The 12,984-nt window shown below is 43.7% G+C and overlaps 1 protein-coding gene across 4 annotated transcripts in view; it reads left to right on the forward strand.

The window, feature by feature from the left end:
• The window catches only part of DYNC1I1 (dynein cytoplasmic 1 intermediate chain 1), a 497,106-nt gene that overhangs the window by 155,037 nt on the left and 329,085 nt on the right, over positions 1 to 12,984 (forward strand). The gene's annotated exons all lie outside the window — the stretch shown is intronic.

The raw sequence follows: 12,984 nt of genomic DNA on the forward strand, positions 1-12,984 counted from the left end.
TGAGTAGTGGTGTCATCCCCTTGTGGGCTGGGAGGGGCGTCCCAGTGCGCCTCGCCTCGGTTTTCTCCTGGGGAGCAGAAGGTTAGCGGCAGTGAAATCCGCACCCCTCAGGGCAACCAGCTGACAGACCCCGAGGGAGGGGGGAGCTGCAGAGGGAGGGGAATGGATGCTGTTTGAGTACATTTTAAGCTGTCTGCAAAGCTCTTAGATGCTGTTGCTATCCGCCAAGTCGAAGGAAGCGAATATACTTCCAGCAAGGCATTAATTAAACACACGCAAGAAGGTGCCAGTTTCTCTCACTGCTGCAAAAAAAAAGTGTGGCTGGGGGATGTGTTTTAGTAAACACCTTCGCGGCCGCGTGCCTCTCCTTCCCCCACTCCCACTACCGCATCGCTCTGGCCTTATAAATCCGTGCGTCGTCATCATAAGGTCAGTGACCCTGGCGACACTGATGGGAACTGAGTGTGCGGGAGTCTCATGACTTGTAATAAGGATGAACAGAAACCCAGGATCAGGACAGGAAATTACTTAGGAAATTAGAGGCTCAGCAAACTGCAGCAGATGGAATATATTCGTTATCCTGGACTCGCCCGCATCTAGGTAAGGGGCAGAACAAGTAGCCAGCCATTTTCTTGCCTGGAATGCCTTTCAAGTGAGCATTGTAGACTTATTGTAGTTCACGGTTGTGCAAAATTGCTTCTGAATATTCCAGATTAGCAGAAAGCATAACCAACAGTAAGGCATGGTAGCTGCAGAAGACATCATATGGGTAATATTAGCGCAGATAGGGGTGACTGCCTCTGTATACATTTTCACTGCGGAAATTATAGAGAAACACGTTGATCAGTATTAGTAAATTTGAAATTTGCACTCAGTGCAAGTTTCGGCATGGAAAAAAAGGACCCAACTCTGCTCTTCTCACTATGTTTCTTAGTAAAATAAAATCGTACATTGCTACCACTAAGTCATCAAATGTTCTCTTCATAGGAGCCAACTCCCAATCTTTCTTAAGGTTTGAGGTTCCAGTGCTCCAAGAGCCATTTCTTTAAAAAATCTTCTAGCATCATCATTGGTATGTTTAATTAATATAGTTGGGGGCCCAATGCAGGCTTTTTTCAGCCTGTGCAGCTCTGGGCCCCATTGTTGGCCCATAACATCTTCCACATCTCTCTTTTTCTTCCCTGTGTCAGGCACTGATGCACCTGCTTCCTCTCTCTTGGACCTCAGGGTTGCTGAGCTTCTGCACAGTGCCCTGGAGGAGAGGGATGGTTCAGCCCCTCCCCACACCCAGCATTTCCTTCTCTCCTACTAGAAATAAGTCCTGAAACTTTTTTGGTGTTACAGGTCTATATCATTAGGTATAATCACCACTAGAGATATGGGCAGAGAAGATAAACTCAACCGACAGAAAAGTGGAGCAGAGTTCTCACAAGTGGTGGTCCCTGGCCCCTAGTTTCTAATGAACTGAGATAGTAAGAAGAAGTCATCAGGCATTTCTCATCATGTTTCATGTCTAAGAGGGGGCTCTATGAACTTTGTTCCCACCCCTCCTACTTCCCCAAAGATTCCTTCCAGAGTCTACATTTAATAAATGAGCCTTTTCCTTGACTCCAGTGCTGAGTCAAGTAATTCTTGGAGATAAAGCCTGGGTGCTGCTCTGTTCATATTCAAAACAACCATGTAGATGAGTCTTGTAAAATACATGCCAAGTTTTTAAACCCAGCCACGTCTCTTAGCACAGACAAATGTGTACAGGCTTCATCAACAGTTACATCAGTGGGCCACTCATCCTCCCTGGTCACCTTGTTTCCTTCTGTCACCTAATAGCATCAAATGTAAAGGTCACACACATGCATTGCAAACTTAAGTATATTCTTTCATCACCTTGTTCTCCCGATACTTTGCCCCATCAAATAAAACAAAGGTTGATAATAATATTCCGAGCACTTTAGCAGTGCTCAGTACATTTCCTAAATGTATTGCACTGCCTTTGCTGAATGTATTACATTACCAATACATTTACTAAAATGTACTGAGCACTTGACCAGGCATTGCACTTTAAACTACTTCTCATGTATTAACTTCTTTAATCCTCACAAAAACCTGATGAGGTAGATATTATTCGTAATCCTATTTGACAGGCAAGGAAACTAAGACACGAGGATGTCAAGTAACTTTCTGAAAATTGCTCGGCTAATAAGTTGTAGAGCCAGGGTTTGAACCTGGGCAATCTGCCTGTACTCTTCTATAGGACAGTTTATATTGGTTAATTTTCATATATTGAATACCAGGCTCTTATGTTATCTCATTTCAATCCCTATATTAATCTTATGAAGTAGACATTATTATCCATATTTTACATATGATGAAAAACTGAGTTAAGTGATATACTTAATACATAGCAGAGGTAGGATTCAAATCAGGTCTGACTCTAAAACCAGTAGTCATCCATTTTAGCTAGCGTTCCCTATGAGAAACAAAAAAGCTGAGCTTGTCTGTTTCTTTTGGGTGTGTTGCCCATTTTCCTTGTGAGCCATTGCAGTTTCTTTGAAGCCTTAAGTGTAGCCATACTTTTTTGCCAGTTGATTGGTAGGTGTGGATGATATGGCAAAACCAACGTAGGACCATAGCTCTTTTGAAGTCAGATATTGCCTTCGTTCTGTCTCCTTAATGAAACTAGTAATTCCCCATAATACTTTGTGGATCTCAAATACCATGTAAATAGTTGTTCCACTGATCAGGGATCCCTTTTACTAGAAACTGTTGCGTCTTCTACATTCCCTAGAAAATGTGAGACAGTATGTTCTTTTGGGGACTTTGCTGGGACCGTGAACTGCTAGGGTTCACTTCTTTTGAGAATTAACTAAAGTTAACTCCACTCTCATTACTCTGAAATGTATAAACCATTGCCCAGGTCCGTGTAAAAAATGAGTCCTCTTGACTGGGAGCTCTTCGTTGGTACCCAGTACTTGTTTTGTTTGCTTCTCTTTAGGAAGCCTGGCACCAGACTGTCAGCGTGAAGCTTACACTGTAACATAGACGCCACTACCCAGGTGCCAGCTGAGGAGCCACATGTTTATAAAGCATCTCCTGAGTCTTTGTTTGGAGGAATCTTCTTTTTTTTTGCGGTACGCGGGCCTCTCACTGCTGTGGCCTCTTCCGTTGCGGAGCACAGCCTCCGGACGCACAGGCTCAGTGGCCATGGCTCACGGACCCAGCCGCTCCGCGGCATGCGGGATCCTCCCGGACTGGGGCACGAACCCGCGTCCCCTGCGTCGGCAGGCGGACTCTCAGCCACTGCGCCACCAGGGAAGCACTAGAGGGGTCTTCTTAAGCAGGAGTCATAGGCACCATGGAGGGCAGGCATATGAGAGTTTTCAGGTGGTCATCGAACCCGATATAATTGATGCAAAATTTTATGCATTTGTGCTAAATGCAGCTTTCTAGGGAAAGACTGGGTATTTGTGACTAAAAAGAGATTAAGAACCACTGGTTCAAGTGCACTGTTTAGGAAGGGGGAGGAGCAGAGGCCATTCTGCTGAAGTGCGTTGGAAACAAGGCAAACTATCCTGTTAGAACCAGCCAAGAAAAAAATGTTCTTGGCTATCAGGACATTGCTGGTATTTCGCTACAGAGGCATGCTAGAGTGCCCAGGTCCAAGTACAACATATACTCATGCATGCTGCAACCAGGTGAGGTCTCGAGGACCTCAGGCAGCCCTAGCACTGCTCGCCATTCACTAGGCACTTACCCTTTTCACACTTAGGGTTCATCGAATCTTCCCAACATCCCTGTAAGGCTGACATTTTTATCTGCATTTGACAAACAAGGAATCAGATGATTGGAAACATTAAGCCACTCGGTCAAGGCCACATGAGGCCAGTTAGTAGAAGGGCTGGGTTTCAAATGTAGGTTGGCCAGAGTCCAAAGCCTGTTTATTCTCTTCCCGACATATTTCATTGTTTCTCTATGTGGGACGCCAAAAAGTACTGTTTAGTGTAGCTTTTTATTGTGGCAGGACAGAGTTCCTCAAGAACACTCTCCCATGCTGATAGGAAAAGCCTAAATGTGTTATCAAACGGGAACAAGAAAATTAGACATTTCTCAGCGTGGCAGAGGATAAGCGGGCCCTGCTTTCCCTTGAGGTGCGTGCTCATGCCCCACACATCTGATTCTCAGGTGTGCCCAGGTATCTTGCTGAGCAGCAAATGCATAGCAGTCTGCACCCAAGCCCAGAGAATTGATTGGTTGGTTTTGCCGGGGTAGCTGCAAGACGTTATTCGTTGCAAAAATGAACTTACTTCAGAGCTGAGTTGTAAGCTGTGCGGTGTTCTGGGGCTTACTTGATATAGTGGCTGCGTCGTGATCTGGAACACTAACTTGGTACTTAGTCCTGGGGGGACCTCTTTTTACCAGATGACCTACGTGTCCTTTAGTTTTCGGTTCGTGTCAATCCGGCGATCCATTTTTGGGTACAGACCAGCTAATGCCATCAGTGTGGCAAACACATAAAGCAGAAATTTATGTTAGAGTCAAGAGCATTCTTTATAATAAAAATGAGTCTCAGGCACTGTAGAGGATGGCTGCCTTTGATCAGCAGATTGGCCTGGGAACAGACACCAGGGTGCTTCATTATGCTTCAAGCTTTTTTCTCTCCTGTAGCCTCTGAAGGTTTTTAAAAAGTTTACTGCTCCCTCACCCCCACACATTTTAGGTTGGTATCTAACATTTTTATTGTTAGTTTAAAGAATCATAATGAATGTAATTTCCATAATATTGTAAACTTTGACATTTAAAAATAAAACGATGACATCATTCTTTGAATCCAAATTAAAATCTAAGTGCTATACCAACCTCTGTTTAAAAAGTACCTGAAGAAGCTCTTCAACAAAAGGGTATTTTTATACCCTGTGGTCAAGCATCACAGTAAGATTTGGGTTTCCTTTTTTTTCCCCCTGGTAATGGAGGTGGGAAAGGAGGCCCTGAATGATCGTACAACCACAGGTGTGTTCTCTGGTTGGTCAGTTTTTGGAAAGCCTACAGACAGAAGTTCTGGATCTCAAAATTACGATGTTATTAGCTCATAACAACATTCCTGCATGCTCTTTAGAAAGCCTCATGGATGCCAGCGGCACACAATGCCAGTTTGAAGAGCACATATTTATCTAGCACAGGTGCTGTGTGTTACAGGTCACTGCGGGGCCAGTGCCGGGAGTCGGGTCCATGGCCTTCGTCCGTGTGGCTCAAACTCAAGGTGGCAGGGCCAGAAAGAACAGCAGAGCCACTGGTCCCATCTCTTGCCCTCAGGCAGGTGACTGTATGCATAGTTGTCTTTCTTCTGTTTAGGGATTTACAGGAAGAGATCTGTCCATTCCAGTGTTTTTAGATCACTGGTTCTCAGCCAGGAGTGATTGTCCTTCCCAGGGGACGTTTGGCAATGTCTGGAGACATTTTTGGTTATCGCATTTGGGGAGAGAGGGTGGCTGTAGGCATCTGTAGTGGGAAGGATCAGGGTGCCGCTGGACAGCTTACAATGCACAGAACAGCCCAGGTTAAGAAGCCCTGCTTTAGATGTTCTGGTTTTCTATTGAAATCTTCCCTGCTGTAATTTAAGTCCATTTCTTTGGTCTTCTACAAGATAAGAAGAGCATAACATTTAAAAGGCAGCATAAGGGAAAGGAAAGAAAAAGCCTGCTATTCCACTGACTGCCTGTGTGAGCCTCAGTTTCTTCATCTGTGAAATGGGGATAACAATACTTGGCTTGCAAAATTATTGTAAGGATTGCAGATAATGAGAGTACTGGGTCCAATATGTGGTACATGCTCAATGCGTGGAAGATACTTTTTATTATTCAACAGCCATGATCTCACTCTCTAGCCTTCTCTTCTCAGGGACTTGTGTGATCTTGCCCTGCTTTGAACCAAAGGTATGCTTTTAACAAGTGAATTATGCTATGTACCTGCCTCCTTCCACTTCAAGACACTGGGCTCCCTGAGGCATCCTTTGTATCTTCCAGCAGAGGGTCTTACACGTGGTAGATCTCAACGAGCTTTGTTGACCTGAAATATTAGCCAGAATAAATCCCACTTAATTTTCCTTTTATTATAAGATTTAATTCTTTCCCCCGTGGATTATTTTAATGTGTTCAGTAAAACATTCACTTCCTTAAATGTAGCCGCAATTGCACGTCTGGGCCCAATATGGACGTGGGCTTGGTAATGCCTAGAATTCTGGAAGCCTTGCCTTCCTGAATCAGGATCACATTGAACATTTCTGCTGGGGGCAGGGCAGTCTTGAGGAAAATAATCTTTCATTCTAGAAGTGACGTGTAGGATGGTTTGAGTCTTGTGTTTTCCTTTAGGAGTCCCTTGGTCTGATTCTTTTGATCTGGCTTTGATCTGACACTCTGAGCAGGGCAGTACTTGGGTTCCTTTCTGGGAGGGGGAGGGGAAATTTTGATACATTTGTCAGATTTCTATTTTATGCTAATATCTAGAGTGAAACCAAGAGTAACACATGTATTTTAAATAGCTCTAATGAATAAATGATGACAATATTTTATATCCTTTGCCTATGGTTTCCCTTGTAGGGTACGATTTTCCCGCTCTAACTTGAAATAGTACCCATTTCTTTGTTTGACAAGCTGGAGGTTTTAGTAATTGAAATGGAATGAAGTTCTCTCCTTTTGAAAGTAGTTTAGATCCTGTTGTGCACATATGTAAGCCTTTAAAAGTTGATCGAGTTGTTGAATGTTATAGTGGGCCCATGTGGAGAGGATGATCATGGGATTCTGTCTCAGAATCAGCTTGTGGGATTTTAGTCGTTGCTGGGTTTGGGTGGCTGAAAGGGTAGAAGGCCCTGTGGGGAATGTGTGTTTTGACAGTGTCCCCTTTTAAAATGAAGCGTGTCTCCTGTTTCACCATCCCCCCCCATTAGTATCAAAATAGCAAGGGGTTGTGGGAATTGGTGTGTATTTTGTGGGAGAAAGAATAACAGAAAACTTCTCTGCTTGTTTCCTTGAAAAGTGTGACTTTGTTCACTTTCAGAAGGTATAGGTTACCACTGGCTCCGAAAGAGGATCCTCTCTCTTTGAATGTTTTCAGGCTCAGAGGAAAGTGAGAGTCTATTTACCTAAATTAAAATGCCAAACTAAATCTCCCAATGCAAATATGGACCACCCAGGGACTTTGTAAAGGCCAGGTTTGGGGTTTTGAATACAGATTTTCCTGCTTCCTCTTTTAAGCTTTTTAATATTTTTCGAATGCTGCTGAAAAGTAATTGGCATATCAAGCAAGGATGAAATCTCATATCTTTTGCCATGAACTTTAAAGGGGGGAATTGTACTCATTTCCTTTGAGAGCCCTTTGTTTTTCAAAATAAAGAAATATGAATTACTAAAATTTGAAGGCCAAGTTGTAGATTTCAGTTTAAAGTAGATAGAAAAGTTGGGTTACAAAACAGTTATAGGAGAGGAGAAGGATACTCTCTTCAAATGTTCCCTTTCCCAAGTACATTGTGCCTAGACAGAGCCATTTACCTCAGTAAACTGGGTAGAACTTTGCTTTGGGGGATGGGCGAGGGTATTGGAAACATCACCTCAGTTAGAAAACAAAATTCAACTGAGTAAATTTTAAAAATCTTATTGGGGGCTTCCCTGGTGGCACAGTGGTTGAGAGTCCGCCTGCCGATGCAGGGGACGCGGGTTCGTGCCCCCGTCTGGGAGGATCCCACATGCCGCAGAGCGGCTGGGCCTGTGAGCCATGGCCGCTGAGCCTGCGTGTCCGGAGCCTGTGCTCCGCAACGGCAGAGGCCACAACAGTGAGAGACCCGCGAACCGCAAAAAAAAAAAAAAAAAAAAAAATCATATTGGGTTTTTTTCAGCAAAATATGAATTGGGTAGCATCCCATCTAGCAGATAGAAAGGAGCTCTGAAGAGCTTTACAAAATGAAAGACCGCTGTAGGCAGAAGGGAGCAAGACAAGGAAGTTACTAGGGAAAGAGTGGATTGTTTGTGGCAAGGTCACGTTCCTTTAGGGGATGGCAGGGTCTGTGAGGCAGGTTACCTGCTTAGTGCTGATCAGTAATTCCGGATACACCAGTTTAAGTCTCTACACCCAGGAGAGGTTGAAACTGTAATTAAGTTAGGTATTAAGACTCCGTGTGGTGATGTGGGTTAGCACAAGTGACTCTGTTTGGGGCCTGTTGTCTCCCTCTCTCTCTCTCTCTCTCTCTCTTTTTTTTAATAACAATTCCTGCCTTTTGATCAGACTCTTAGCTTTACTGAGAGATGTGATCAAAATTTAAGGCATTAGCACCACTCCCAGCTACCGCTCTGAAGTTCTCATGGTTTTTTTTTACTCATCCTCTCTGTGGTATTCACAGGTCACAAGTTCAAGTTCACATTTTTTACATCGGTCATTTTCTTTGCTGCTTTTCTGAAATTCCAGTCTTAGAGAAATCATTTGCTTGGTGGTTGGCTGCTGCGAACATGCATTTAAAGCTTTTGTGAGAATGCATCGTGCCAGGGAGATTACTATGATTGTTATACACAGGACGATTCCCAATGTCTGGAGTGCACTTTGGAGCCACGGTCCTCAAGACCCAACTGATCAAAATCTGTTAAGTCAAAGAAAGACCCCATTGAAGTAGTCACTTTCTTAAGCCCACTGACTTGCTCAGTGATCTTGTATAGCTGAGTTTCAACTTCCCCAGAAGTGTGAATACGGGTACAACAGGTGGTGGTGACCATAGCACAGACACCTAGTTCAGCTAAAAGACAATCAAGGGCTATCCTGTTATCAGGACCAACCTTGGCCAGAGAGTCTAAGGATTTTTCTTGGGCAGCTCTTGCTTTAGAAGTGGATTCTGCAATGTTTTCAGGAGTTAAGGAGAGATTCTTAATCATAGCTTCGTTTGTACTCACTCTGAACCAGGGAAGTAGGGACCTGCCAACAGAAGCAAATCCAGAATCATGAGCACCTTCTGGTAGGTCTTTTCTAACTCAATGATGTAAATTCAGGAGAGGTGACCAATGAGCTGTGTCAGTCTGTGAACAGTTAGGGGCGCAGTTAGGCTACCTAAGAGGTATTGCCCAGTTATATGCCAGCCATCCAGACACTCATAGGCCCAAGGAGAATAATAACCACTACAGACAAAGGTAAATCCTGAGGGGACACAAAGCGCTCCCGCTAACGTGGCACCGTCGATGAATTCATTCGAAGGGATTGTCGCATTTACCCATTCAAGACAAGGGTCAGTTAGGTTCCCAGTGCATTTGGGAGGTAAATCTCCTAACCTGAAATAAAAAGTTGCTCTAAATTCCTTGCAAAAATGGGTGCTGCTGGTAAGATCTTTTCATCATTGGGGGAAGATCTGATTTAGATCATCATAAGAATGTGAGTGTGCAGATGTACTACACACTTTGTGTAGGTGTTTATGTCTAATTGGTCAAGTAGAGTTATCAGTGAAGAAAGTTAAAACAAGCACTGGCTATAAAAGTTGGATTCTGTAAGTGCCTTCTAAGGGGAGTCAATTATAGTTTGTGGTGACGTTGGGAATAGAAGAATAATTGGTCACAGGGAGGACTAGGGGGTCTCTAGCATCATGGACAGATCAGAGATTTTGATGACAAATGCAACGGTCTGAAAGATTATCCCCCTTCACAATGGCCCGGAAGATAACAGATGGTGGCGTTATCTTTCCAGGCCAATGCCAGAGTGAAAGAAAGACAGGGAAGAAGAAAGGGGTATGAAGGCTTGATCTGGTGTTTGGTAGAAGCAGTCTGTCTTGATGTTGGCTACTTCTCTTCCTAGTCAGTTTGGTTTGCAGGTCTCCAGTGTTTGTACAGGACCAGATATCAGGTGGAGCCTTCTTAAGCTTTGAGATCTGTACCCAGGGATCAGTGCCTTTTAGTTTTGCAGTGGTGTCAGCAGTCAGGAGCACTTGGTAAGATCCCTTCCAGCTGAGTTCAAGAGCTGTCTTCCTCTGATGATGTTTCCAGAATACCCAGTCACCAGGCTCCATACTGTGGCCAACAGGATCCTTTGAATTGGGATCTGGGAGAGCTTTTTTCAATCTGTTGGTGATAAGTAAGGTTCAGCAGAAGACATTAAAGACTTACAATTACAGGTCATGTTAATGTGAAATAACAAGGAATCAACAGAAAATTTGTACACAGTAGACACTGGCCTGCTGGTGACTATGTCACGTGCAGTAAGTTTATGTTTCCCAAAAGGGGTACTGTGAATAGTCAGCAAAACCAGAGTCAATACCTGAGGCCAAGGGACTCTAACAATTTGAGCAAGTTTGGAGGTTTTGAATTTGAGGATCCATTACTTCTCTCATCCTTGCCTGATGATTCAGCGTTATAGGGACAGTGACGATTTCAAGAAGTTTACAAGGTTTTGTTAAAGCTTATATGATTTGCCCAGTGAAGTGGTTACCCCAGTTGCTGAAGATTGTGGAAGGTACACCTCACGTGGGAAACACGGTTTCTAACAGTTTCTTTGCCACTGTGAAGGCATCGGCTTTGCAGCAGGGGAAAGCTTCAATCTATCCAGAAAACACACACATGGTAAGAAGAACATATTGATAACTCATGCTAGGTGGCAGTTGAGTGAAGTCCAGCTGCAGGTGTTCAGAGGGTCCAGAGGGAGGAGGTTTGTGGCCCCTGGGAACAGACATAGTTTTTTCAGGATTATGGACCTGACAGGTCAGACACTGGTGGTAAACTGTTTTCATAATTTTATAGAAGGCCCTCCACCAGTGTTTATTCCTGATTTCAGTCATCTTACTTGCACCATAGTGGGTGAAGGAATGCAAAAACCGAAAAATGGGGTTTGCCAGGGAGTCAGGAAGAGCCAGGCACCATCTGGGTTTCCTGTAGCCCTGACCGGTCATTGAATTTACAACCATTGTTTGCCCATCGTGATTTCTCTGACTCAGAAGCAGGCTGTTGCTTGTTGCAAGGATATCGGGGTGGCAAAAGTCTGGAACAAGGGCTCTTTTTTTTTTTTTTTAAATTTATCTATTTATTTTGGCTGCGTTGCGTCTTCATTGCTGTGCGCAGGCTTTCTCTAGTTGTGGTGAACTGGGGCTACTCTTTGTTGCGGCGTGCGGGCTTCTCATTGTGATGGCTTCTCATTGACAGGACGTGGTGTCACGAAATGGGATGTTATTACCTCGAGGTCTTGGGGCTCACCTTCTTCAGGTGGGGGTAGTAACGTAGCAGGATTAAGGACCTTATAATGTTTAGATGCAATTTAGATGGTGAAAGCAGAAGGATCTCATAGGAGGTTAGTCTCTTTGCAGAGAAATGTTGAGTCAATTCAGAATTAAGAAGACCTTGGACAGTATGTGGAGTTTGTAAATAAATGTCATTTCCTAGGGTTAAATCTGCTGAGGCTTCTGCTAATTTTGCAGCTACAGCCTTAGGAAGTTGGGATAGGTACAAGCAACTGCATCAGATTGTGTGCTGTAATAAACACTAGGCCTGTGCTTACCGTGTTCTTGTGTGAGCATTCTCCAGGGGTTGGTTCTCTCTCTCATGTACAAATAAGGGGAAAGGTTTTGAAGTTGGGTGGCCCTGGGGCAGGCGGTTCTTGCAGCACTTGTTTTAGTTTGATAAAGGCCTGCTCATGTTTATCTTCCCCAGGAAATGGTTCAGGGACTGAGTTTTTAGTGAGTTCCTAGAGCAGGAAAGCCACGAGAGAAAAATTAGGAACCCATAGTCTGCAATAACCAGCCAGGCCTAGGAATCCACAAAGTTGTCACTTAGGTGTTGGCCTAGGGAATTCTTGGATTAGCTTAATTCTTTTTGGAGACAGCTGGATTCCTTCAGCGCTTAGATCATGACCTAGGTAATGAGTAGTGTCTAGAGATAATTGTAATTTTTCCTTGGAGACTTTATGTCCTTTTTTAGCTAACTGTTGTAGCAAGTAAGTGGAATTCTTTATGGATGCCTCTTTGGTAACTGAATATAGCAAAAGGTCATCTATATTCTTACTGTAGAAGGGTCGATTTCCTAGGAACCTGGAGGGTACATAAATTTTGGTGGAGCACTTGGGAAACATCAGAAGGGGCCTCAGTGAACCCTTGAGGCATGCCTGTCCAGGTATACTGTTGACTGTTCCAAGTAAAGATGCATAGATAGTGGCTGTTGGGGTCCCCAGGGATGCTGAAGAAGACAAAGCTCCACAACAGTGAACCATCTTGAGTCTGACGGAACTTGTGACAAAGGATTTTGGGGAATGGAACAGCTGGAAAATGGGGAATCTCGTTAATAGCTTTCGAGTCCTGGACAGATCGCCATCCCCACCCATTAGGTTTTGGGACTGATAAGACCAGGTGTTACAGGGGCTGGTACAGGGAATGGTTAGCCCCTGTGTGAATTGGTCTTCTGTTATTGGTACGAAACCTTGTGTGGTCTTAGGTTTTAATGGATATTGAGGCAGTTTAGGAAGAGGTTTAGTTATGTTTCTCTGAATTTTTATAGGCTCTGCACTTCTTATTCTCCCAGTGTCAGTGTTAGAGGTAGCCCACAGATTTTCAGGCACCTCGATTAAGTTAGAGGTCTTTTGCTGGAATTATTCCTCTTCTGTATCAAGGACAGATTGTAAAGAACATAAAAGATCAGGTTCCGGTTGGTCAGGACATTCTAAGGTGAGGTCTCTATGAGAAGCAAAATTTATTAGCCCTTTTAATTTAGAAAGGAGATTGCTACCTAATAGATTGACTACAACTGTATCACATAGCAAAAAGGAATGTTTTTCAGTGAAAGGTCCCAGAGTCATTTGTACTGATTGAGATAGAATTTTATTAGATACCCACTGTGGAAACTTCTTTTTCACTCCAAAACATTTGTTGTCCTCTGGGGTTTAAAGTAGAGAGTGTAGCTCTGGTATCTATCACAATTTGGCAAGGTTTCCAATTAAATTTTAATTTCCCCTTGGCTATGTAAAGGAATTACTGGTGGCAGTTTACCA

Source organism: Orcinus orca, chromosome 9 (genome assembly GCF_937001465.1).
Source record: "Orcinus orca chromosome 9, mOrcOrc1.1, whole genome shotgun sequence".
Lineage (NCBI taxonomy): Eukaryota > Metazoa > Chordata > Mammalia > Artiodactyla > Delphinidae > Orcinus > Orcinus orca.